Source organism: Pimephales promelas, chromosome 9 (genome assembly GCF_988280905.1).
Source record: "Pimephales promelas chromosome 9, fPimPro1.hap1.1, whole genome shotgun sequence".
Taxonomy (NCBI): domain Eukaryota; kingdom Metazoa; phylum Chordata; class Actinopteri; order Cypriniformes; family Leuciscidae; genus Pimephales; species Pimephales promelas.
In genome coordinates, this window is record NC_142777.1 from 6880480 (window position 1) to 6892304 (window position 11825).

General features: G+C 40.5%; 1 pseudogene; it reads right to left on the minus strand.

Annotated features, from left to right (window-relative positions):
- Positions 1-9466: 9466 nt before the first annotated feature.
- On the minus strand, positions 9467-10698 carry LOC148977479 (uncharacterized; annotated as a pseudogene).
- Between the last annotated feature and the right edge of the window lie 1127 nt (positions 10699-11825).

Below are 11825 nucleotides of genomic sequence, written 5' to 3' on the forward strand. Positions count from 1 at the left end.
AAGTCGTTATTGACAGATCTCCTCCTTCGTAGTGCTTAATTCGGTAACACTTTAGAATACGGTTCCTTCGTTAATGAATAACTACACAAGAACTAATGAGTAACACAATATTAACAATCTAGTAACTATTATTAACTAACAAGAAACTCCGATTAACGAACTAGTAAGTAATAGCGCACAGACGAAAGTGGTAGTTCACTATTAAGTAATCAATAACTACTATTTTTAATACTTCCCAGAGAGCTACTGAAAAAGTGTATTAACAATCTAGTAACTACTATTAACTAAAAGAAATTCGTATTAACTAATTAGTAAGTAATAGCTCACAGATGAAAGTGTTACTAGATACTTCTGTGGGAGTTACTAATTATTTGGATTCGTATTATAAAGTGAAGATTATTGGAACTAACTAGTAATTACTCAAGTGTTACTAAAGACATTTTCTAAAAGTATACTAAAGTTCACCAAAAATCTCAAACGTTTGCACAAATCATGACTAAATCATATAGTAACACTTGAGTAATTACTAGTTAGTTCCAATGATCTTCACTTTATAATACGGATCCACATAATTAGTAAGTAATAGCTCACAGATGAAAGTGTTACTAGATACTTCTGTGGGAATTACTAATTATTTGGATTCGTATTATAAAGTGAAGATCATTGGAACTAACTAGTAATTACTCAAGTTACTACATGATCTAGTCATGATTTGTGCAACCGTTTGAGATTTTTGGTGAACTTTAGTATACTTTTAGAAAATGTCTTTAGTAACACTTGAGTAATTACTAGTTAGTTCCAATGATCTTCACTTTATAATACGAATCCAAATAATTAGTAATTCCCACAGAAGTATCTAGTAACACTTTCATCTGTGAGCTATTACTTACTAATTAGTTAATAAGAATTTCTTTTAGTTAATAGTAGTTACTAGATTGTTAATAAACTTTTTCAGTAGCTCTCTGGGAAGTATTAAAAAAATAGTAGTTATTGATTACTTAATAGTGAACTACCACTTTCGTCTGTGCGCTATTACTTACTAGTTCGTTAATCAGAGTTTCTTGTTAGTTAATAATAGTTACTAGATTGTTAATATTGTGTTACTCATTAGTTCTTGTGTAGTTATTCATTAACGAAGGAACCGTATTCTAAAGTGTTACCCTTAATTCTCATTTGCTGTTGCATCTTAAAGATTCTTCACATCCCAGTAAAGGCAGTCAGTTTTGATGTTTTTTTTTTTTTTTGAGGGGGGGGGTAAAATTTGTCACAGTTGGGTTTGTTCCTCACACAAAGCTATTGTATGGGATGCTTGTGTTATCGACTATCTTTATGGTACACCAGTTATATGATCTTATTTTGCAAGGCGGGAAAGCAAGGTAAATCATCATTTTCTGTGTTTCATGGAAGAAAGTAAGACAAATTGAATATGAGGGTGAGTTGTTTCTATTTTTTGATGGTTATCAACCCCATTCATTTCTTGAAGGAGAAAAAAAGCATAACTGTAATGAAATAGATTTTTTTTTTATCAATGATTTAGCACATCTGTTTGATCTTTGTTTTAATTAGATTTTATATATATGCTGCTTACAATATCAGGATTTGTACTGTATGTTAATCTTTCACATTTATAGTTATCATACTAAAGGGAACTCCATGGTCCCTTACTCTTACCAAGTTTATATTCTACAGACTTAACTAATGTCCATCACCAAGATGGCTTGTGTTTGATTGATTGAGTAGCATATTTGTTTTTAAAGTCATCTGTATTAAACAGTATACATGTGTGATATTGTTCATGCAGCAAAGAGTTAGTCTAATTAACAACTTACATGTTTTTGGGTGAATTTCACAAAACCTGTCAATAACATGTTTCACCCCAAGATGAAATAAAAAAGAAACTATATTGTTGCATAAAGAAAATGAAGACGATTTTAGGACCATTATTATTATTTTGCACTGTGACATTTTCTTAAAATTACCGCAAGAAAAAAAAACACGTTGAAACTTCCAATACTCACATAAAATACAACAGCTACACAGAATAGTAACATGTATAGAACACAGAATAACATGTACAGAATACCTGCTATATACAGATTATTGCGAGTATTGAATGTAATGTGCAGAAGTGGTAAGAGTATGTACAGGCAGTGTGAAATTTGAATTTACATATTGTATTAAAGATTGAAGTACTGTGAATGTTTGTACACACCATAAAAAGTGGATTTGTTTTTCCCCAACATATTAGGACTTACAAATTACTTCGAATGTACATTTTGTAATAATGTGTACAGCGTAAATAAACAGAAATGCCCATATCTTGTATGGAAAAGTTAGTACATCCTACATTTACCAATTAATTAATTATTTGTGTAGCACTTTTTACAATCCATGTTGTCTCCAAGCACTTTTCTGGAATGTAATCCTTTAAATCTTAAAGGGTTAGTTCACCCAAAAATGAAAATTCTGTCAGTATTTACTCACCCTCATGTTGTTCCAAACCTCTATGTGTTTATTTGTTCTGCTGAACACAAAGGAAGATAATTGGAAGAATGTTTTAATCAAAAAGATCTCAATCCCCATTGAATACCATAGTAGGAAAAAATACATACTATGGTAGTCAATGGGGATTGAGATCTGTTTGATGAACTAACCCTTTAAGTCAATGGTGAGTGGCAAGGAAACAACTCCATAACATGTTTAAGTAAAAGGGGGAAACAGTGAGAGGAAGCATGTCTGAGTATGTGTAACGTCTTGGTTACGGATTTAACCAATACTTTCCGTTGGATGACGACGAATGGGGTTTCGCTTAGAAAGCCTGTCAACTTCGATCAATATAAAACGAGCCAATGGCAAAAAAATGCCATGGGCCTGCGGAATTTGCCTAGCGTATCTCTGCCTTACCTCGTGAGTATAAAAGGAGGATGCCGGCAGAATACAGACATGTTTTTTTGCTTAGGAGCTGAGACTGAACTCAAGCGATCTCCGCAGTACAGCGGAAAGTAGCAGGAAAACGGAACTGTTGGAGTTCCATCGGATGACGACGAATGGGGATACCAGTCTAATCATGCCACCTTCTCAGCTGTCTTCCAGTGCCCTGCGTAAATCTGAGATCACTGTCGTGAGACTGGCATGGACGAAGCACTCTTATTTAGCAAAGGAATACCAAGGTACATTGGGGAGCATATCCCATAGCTTAGAGAAAATGTTGGGGTTGGGGGGGGGGGACTTGGAGAATACACATGACCCGAAGGGTGCATATGGAGAACACTGGAATATTTCAGCCCCATGGGTGGCAAGGTGGAACAACCTTGAACACAAAGAAGACACCTTACACTTCCACTCTTACAGTGGAAATACATGTGGGGGTCGCTCAGGAGAGGGACCATGCACATGTGATGCACCTAGCCAAAGCACAGGAAATAGATATTGGCACCAATGTCAGGAGTACTGCAGGAACTCAGGGCTTATGAGGCTTACCTGAGGAGAATATCGCACGTAACCAGTCTGTAGACTGGAATGTCGAGCAAGCGAAGACACCTGAGCGGGTCCAGTACTAGCTGGTTGAAGCGAGTACATGAGATGACAGGCTCCACTCAGAGATTGTAGAATCTGGTGAATGTGTTGGGGGTCAAGGCTGGGTCTGCCTCCTCCAAGGGCAACGCTCGCTACCAGAATTAGGGCTGGGACAGTTACTGCAAAACCGCAGTCACGTGACGCCTACCACATTGGCCTGCCATGTGTGCACGTTGTGTCTAATGACATGGATTCATTGATTCTAATGACATGAATTATGTATAATGACATTGTGTCTTACATGGATTCAAGGTTGTCTAACCAAAACTTATCAAAAGATGGAGCAGATCCGACCTTTCGCGAGTAATATTCCATTTGTATTAGAGATGCGCGAATGGGCTATTATTTAAACCGCAACCCCATCACAAAACTCATCATCCGTACTAACGTTTTTTTTGACAAATTTTCAAAACTGCCATCCGCTTATTACTGAATCCCCTCGGCATTCACCAATCACATGCCCTCGGACAGGAAGTAATACAGGGCACAATGAGTCGAGTTGTGAGAGGCAAACAGATCTATCTGTGTGCATCCCCGAACTGGTCCAAAATCAGCTGAACCGACTGGGGATGGAGTCACCATTCTCCAGGGAGGGGCTGAAGCCATGACAGCTCGTCGGCTGCACAGTTCAGGGCTCCGGGAATATAAATGGCATGAAGCGACCTCAGATGCTTCTGACTCCATATGAGGAGGTGGCGGGCGAGTTGCGACAATCGGCGGGAGCGCAGACCACCTTGATGGTGGATGTACACTACAGTCGCGGTACTGTCTGATCGGACTAATACATGCTGGCTCTCATGCTGCGCAGGGTGAGCTGTACAGCCAACAACTCGAGGCAATTGACGTGCCATAGGCGCTGGGGTCCTGTCCGAGAGCCTGCGGCAGCACGTCCATTGCACATGGCACCCCAGCCCGTGGTGGAGGCATCTTTCGTCAAGACAACATGCCGGGAAGCTCGTCCCAGGGGCACTCCGGCCCGTAGAAAACTGAGGTTCGACCACGGGGTGAAGGTCTGACGGCAAGTCGGAGTAACTGGTACTCGGAGAGTGCTGTGTTGCCATGCCCACCACTGCAGGTGCCATATGCCCCAAGAGCCTCTGAAAAAGTTTCAGTCGAACCGCACTCTTGCCCTCGAACTGTTCCCGATGCCATACTCCTGGGCCAGTTGTGGAAATGGTTTAAATGTGTTGGATTTGAAAATATGCTTAATGTTGGTGATACCTTTTTCTGCCCATGTGTGAAAATTCAATGTTTTTTAATTGCTTATAAAGTCACGGTTGTTCCATAGTGGGGTGTGGTTAGATGGAGCTAATGTAGAATTTGTGACTTGGTGAAATTTCCACCAGGCTGTCAGAGTGGTGGCTATAGTTACTGCATTAAAACGTGTGTTGTTTGATTGATTTGGTGAGGAACGGTATGTCAGCTATATTTAATTCTTTGCATAGTGATTGTTCTATATCTAGCCATATAATATCAGATTGGGTGGGGTGAATCCATTTGTATATGTATTGCAGTTGGTTAGCCATTCCAAGTCCTAGCCAAGCCAAGTCCTCCTTGAACCTTACTCTTTTGTAGTGTAGTGAGTTTTATCCTTGGCGTTTTTATTTTTCCAGTAGAAGCGAGTTATAATGGAGTCTAGTGATTTAAACAAGGTGAGTGTGGGGTGAGTTGGAATCATTGAGAATAGGTAATTAATTTTTGGTAAAATCGTCATTTTTATTGCTGCTATCCTGCCGATTATGGAGATTGGGAGGTTGAGCCACCTGAGCAAATCGTCTTCTTTTTTTTTTAACATTGGTGTGAAGTTGAGTGTTACCAACTCTGACAGTCTGGAGAAAATCTTAATGCCTAAGTAAGTGATGTGATCTTGACAAATAGGTATTGGTGATTGATGGGGTGCCACATCCCATTTGGTTTTATGTAAAGGGAGTATGGAAGATTTATTGCATAATCGGATATTTTTGAGAAGGACTGGATTGTTTTAATTATTTCTTGAGTAGATGCTAGGGGTTCTTGTATATATAGTAGGATATCATCTGCATAGAGTGAGATTTTATGTGTTTGTTGTGGTGTTTCAATACCTTTGATTGCTGGGTTTTGACAGATAGCTGCTGCTAAAGGTTCAATAAAAATCGTGAATAGGGATGGAGAGAGTGGACATCCCTGCCTCGTCCCCCTGTGCAGTGTGAAGCTTTGTGATGTTAGTCCGTTCGTTGTGACTGTGGCCGATGGTGATGTGTATAAAATCTTGATCCAGTTAATAAATGACTCTCCAAAGCCGAATTTTTGTAACGCGGTGAATACAAATTTCCAGTTGACCCTATCAAAAGCTTTTTCGGCGTCTAATGTGGCAATGAGAGTATCTTTCTGTTCTATTGATGAGTAGTGCATTAAATTAATCTGCGGGTGTTATTAGATGCATGTCTACCTTTTATGAAGCCGGTCTGATCAGGATGGATTATATACAGTATAATTTGTTCAATTCTATGGGCTAATGCCTTGCTAATAATTTTTATGTCGAAATTTGTAAGTGAGACAGGACGATAGTTCGATGTGAAGGTGAACAAAAGGTCTTTGTTAGGTTAGGAAGGAGTTATATAAGTGTGTTTTATTTAACTTGTGTTTTATTTCTGTTATTGTTCAGCTAAATAGTGGGTATAAGGTTGACCAAAAATGTTCGTAGAACTCAGCAGGGAAGCCACCTGGACTTGGTGCTTTATTATTTTGCATGCTTTTCAATGCGGAGTTAAGTTCTTTTTTTGTGATTGGTAATTCTAGTGTGTTTATTTGTTCCATGTTGAGTTTTGGTAGAATGGTGTCATCGAGGAATTGGGTTATGTCTTCTTAGTTTGGGTCCAGATCAGATGAGTATAATTTTGTATAGTAATCTTGTTTATCTCCACTGGTGAATTGGTTAGCTTCCCTGCCGAGTTTCTGATGGAGGTTATTGTGACGATCTGCGGCTTGTGCCTCTGGGGGGCACTCCTTCCTAGTTTATTTTTTCCATTATGTTTTTCCCCTGGACTGGTTATGGTTGATTTTATGCACCTGTGTTCTATTATCTTGTTTAGCGCACCTGTCTTAAGCCTGAGTGGCCCTTTGTACTATTGCTCAGTATTGTTAGTATTGTATGACTGCTTCGAGCGTTTTCCTGGTTTCTTGTTTCCGAGTGTTTTCACTTTCACGGTTTCTGGACTCCCTGTCTGTATCTGGTCTTCCCGTTTGACTTATCCCTGCATTGTTTTATTGCAGCCCGTTCTCATCCTTTAATGTCATATACACTCACCGGCCACTTTATTAGGTACTCCATGCTAGTAACGGGTTGGACCCCCTTTTGCCTTCAGAACTGCCTCAATTCTTCGTGGCATAGATTCAACAAGGTGCTGGAAGCATTCCTTAGGGAGTTTGCTCCATATTGACATGATGGCATCACACAGTTGCCGCAGATTTGTCGGCTGCACATCCATGATGCGAATCTCTCGTTCCACCACATCCCAAAGATGCTCTATTGGATTAAGATCTGGTGACTGTGGAGGCCATTTGAGTACAGCGAACTCATTGTCATGTTCAAGAAACCAGTCTGAGATGATTCCAGCTTTATGACATGGCGCATTATCCTGCTGAAAGTAGCCATCAGAAGTTGGGTACATTGTGGTCATAAAGGGATGGACATGGTCAGCAACAATACTCAGGTAGGCTGTGGCGTTGCAACGATGCTCAATTGGTACCAAGGGGCCCAAAGAGTGCCAAGAAAATATTCCCCACACCATGACACCACCACCACCAGCCTGAACCGTTGATACAAGGCAGGATGGATCCATGCTTTCATGTTGTAGACGCCAAATCCTGACCCTACCATCCGAATGTCGCAGCAGAAATCGAGACTCATCAGACCAGGCAACGTTTTTCCAATCTTCTATTGTCCAATTTCGATGAGCTTGTGCAAATTGTAGCCTCAGTTTCCTGTTCTTAGCTGAAAGGAGTGGCACCCGGTGTGGTCTTCTGCTGCTGTAGCCCATCTGCCTCAAAGTTCGACGTACTGTGCGTTCAGAGATGCTCTTCTGCCCACCTTGGTTGTAACGGGTGGTTATTTGAGTCACTGTTGCCCTTCTATCAGCTCGAACCAGTCTGGCCATTCTCCTCTGACCTCTGGCATCAACAAGGCATTTCCGCCCACAGAACTGGAACTGGATGTTTTTTCTTTTTCGGACCATTCTCTGTAAACCCTAGAGATGGTTGTGCGTGAAAATCCCAGTAGATTAACAGTTTCTGAAATACTCAGACCAGCCCTTCTGGCACCAACAATCATGCCACGTTCAAAGTGTAGAACGCTATATGCAAAAACGGCGCTATACTACGCACATGGCACCCTTTATCGTTAATATAACACGCGAACCCAAGACGTCATAAATCCTTTAGCGTGAATATGACACGCACACCCTACCCCACACTTAAACTTAGCCCTCACAGTGCGTTGTATTAACGATAACGGGTGCCATGTGCGTATATAGCGCCGTTTTTGCATATAGCGTTCTATATGACGTTAAAGGATGAGAATACGTTGTTTATTGCTGATCTGGACTGCATACCTGGTTTTGACCCCTGCCTGTTTCTCTGTACCTGTCCCTGGATTCTCCTCTTAATAAAGCCTGCGTTTGGATCACCTCTGTCCATGTTCCATAGTGTGCAGTTTCATGACAGTTATAGCTGTTCTTTCTTTATTTCTTTTAATTTGACTGGCTAAGTATTTTCCGGATTTATTGCTATGGTGAAAAGTTTCTTGACGGAGCCTGTGAATCAGAAATTGGTTTCTTTTGTTTATTATGTCATTAAGCAATTTTTTTTCTCTAATTTCTTTATAGATGCTTCCTGATTGATTATTTGCATGTAAAATTTCTAATTCTTTTATTCTTTCTTCCAGTTGGGCTTCCTTTTCTCTGTCCTTTTTTTAATGTACTGAATATGATATAATTTTCCCCCATCAAACTACTTTCCATGTTTCCCAGAGCAGTGATGCTGAATGACTTTGGAGAGTCATTAATTTCAAGGAAAGATGTCCACTCTCTCTTGAAGTAGCTGTCAAATTCTGGATCTTTCAACAGTGACATATTAAAACGCCATCTGGTGGGGTGCTTCTGTATTGCAGATGGGTTCCATGTGGGTTCCATCCCAAAATTTTCTAGTCAAGTCCCTTTCAAATGCCAGTTGCACTAAATGTGCTTTTCGCTGATGTAACATGCTCCTTCGATTGTCCGTGAACACATTGTTCAGAGTAGAAAACGGGTTTTCGCACATAGCTGTAGAAGCTCCAAATGTCAGTGCACATTTCATTGCAGCGAGAACACTAGGCATAGCTTCAAGGGTGGCATGATATCGCTCGAGTATTTGTTTAACTGTCATCTTCTCGCCACTTGAAACCAATCCAGACAGGTCTTTACGCAGAAATTGTTGGGCCACAGCAAATTCTGAATGAACCACTTCCGAATTAGTTAAGTTTAGTATGCGTTGAACGAGTTGCGCATCCAAAAATGTGCTGTCATTCTGTGGATCAAAAGCTGAAAGTGCTTCAACCAGTCTAAAGTACTGTAGTACAAACGCCGAAGCTCTTCTTCTTCTCCCAAATCACTTTGAGCCTGGCCAATGCTCTCCTCAATCAGATATTCTTTAAGGCCTTTGTTAATGTTGTGTTTTCGTTTGGAAGGTTTTGGATTTCATTGTCTTCGGCCTTCTCCCAAATCTCTAAAAAGTCAGATTCACAGCACAATTTCACAAGGCATTCTGACGCCCATGTAACTAATTTGACTGCACTTAGCAGTTTGGAGCATCAAGCAGCTGGAGAATCTTATAGACCATATGGGCAATGAATTTAAAGTTCGTCTCTGATACTTCCTTAATCAGGCCAAGTACTTCCATGCGCACCTCTGTCTTGTAACTCAGTGATGTCTTGAAAAGAATTAAGAATTGCTTTGACTGTTTGAAGATGCCCTGTCCACCGCTGTTCAAGTAGTCTCTTAAGCTGCTGCCCGCCATACAAGACAGCGACGGTTGGCTTTTTAATGAATTTATAAAGCAAATTACACACATTAAAGAAGTCTTCAACTGCAGGCTCGGTGGATATTGCATGAACAACCACAAGGTGGAGCTGATGATCGAAGCGATGCACGTACGGAATCACTCTTCCTAATTTGTCCTGCAAGATTTTCTGTACTCCTCCGTTTTTCCCAGACATAAGGGATGCCCCATTGTACACCTGGCTCAATATTTTAGAAGTACTCAGCCCAGTCTTTTCAAGCTCTGCGATTACCTTGTTGGTCAGGGTTTCAGCATCCCCTTTTTCAGTTGTTGTCATGGAAAGGAGTCGCTCTGTGACTTGATAATTGTTCTTGACAAAGCGAACGATAATGGAAATATTTTCTATTCCGGTTGGGTCACGTGTCCCATCTACTTTGATTGTGTACCATGAATCTGCAACTTCTCAAACAATTTCTTCATTCACCAGACAGCTCATGGTTGGAATAACGTCATTTTGAATGTCGTGAGAAGTGTACGTTGCATTGTGTGGAATTGTCTGTACAACACTCCAAAGCTCTGGGTCTTTGCGGAGGGTATATTCAAATAAAGAAAGGAAAAGTCCACCCCCCCCCCCTCTGATAGACTATCAAATGCATCTGTGCTTCGCCTGAGTGGCAAATGATTCACCACAAGAAATTCAACCGTGTCCACTATAGAGGAGAGATGGTAGCGATTCCTAGCTAACTGGTTACTGTTAACTAGGGTGGAAATCTCCTGTCCACTTTCAGTCCATTTTTCTCTCTCTTTCCAGAGCGCCATACTTGTCATATGTTCTTTTGACGCAGCATGTTTATTTAGGCCTTTTCCCGCCTCTACTGCGTGCTTCCAATCGCTGAAGCCCCTTACAGTGAAAGTGGAGACTGAAGGTGAAATTAAGTATTTTCTGCACGAGAAACAAAATGCCGCATCTGCTTCCACGGAGTATTCCAACCACTCACAAGACACATACCATGACGCAACAAATGACCGTTGCTGGTTGCCTCAAAGGCAAAGAGGGAAATGTCTTAACTTCACCTGATTCGGTTTATCCTCACCAAGATCGAGAGGCATTCTTGGGGGTTAAGGCGTGCTTGAGCCGGGGGGCGAGGCCAGAACAGCAGTCAGTGTTGTGTTGGGACCTGGTAAGTCTGCTGAGTTGCTGTTGGATGGTCGCATCTGGAAAACTACGGGACCGACTTGTCATATATTTTCGGATATCCATTTTTATATTCTGTTATGGTAGGATCTAGAAATAGTAATCGGTCATTCTATCTAAGCTAAGCTAAGCCCCCCCAAGCCCCTTGACGCCGGGCCCGTATTAGTTAATCTGGCTATTATAATTCACATACAGCAGCCAAAGTAAATCTAAAGTTAATGAGTTAAGGGTCAAGTGCCCAGCTAAACCAAACACTGATCACCACAATGGTGACTTAAAAATTACGGTTTGCTCCTTCAGAGATTCTGCTTGTTAACATCAGGTGTCTTCAATAATGCTCAATCATCACTAAATTATTCACTTAATTATCTCATTAAATTTAACACTGCTTCAGTGTTCATTTAACACTCTGCTCATAGTTTATATAATTCTCACTTCTCAGTGTTAATTTAACGCTGGGGATTTTGCTGTGTGTAATGAATGAATATAATATCCAAGTTTCAGTTTTTTAATGGAATTACTGAAATAAAATCAACTTTTTGATGATATTCTAATTATTAAGCACCTGTATAAAAATGAATATAAAATATTAATAAATGAAGACAAAAATAGCACATGTAATATTCACAAAGTTTCATCCTTTATTGTATAAATATTTGCATATACATGTTATACACACATACACACACATTCATGGAATGAGTCACAACAGATTTTTAGTTCCCAGCATGCTTTGCTTCTGACTGTTAAAGGAGAGCACATGTTAAAACTAAGTGTTACGTCTTTAGCTCAATATTAATAAAGGGGGAGATCGGTTAGTGTTTAAAGTCCCCGTGAACCGGAAGTTGCAAACGATTTTTCTCCAGTGCTGTGACGTATTTCCAAGTGAAACAGAGGGCAGGGTTTTACTCTAGCGCTCCTCCTCTCCATCTCTCGCTCATAGTAAACTAACGGTTTGAGGGGAGTGGTTAAGCGTTTCCACACCCAAACTGTGAAACCTACGTCATCAGAAAAAGAAAGCATTCCAGACTGGAAGTAACTT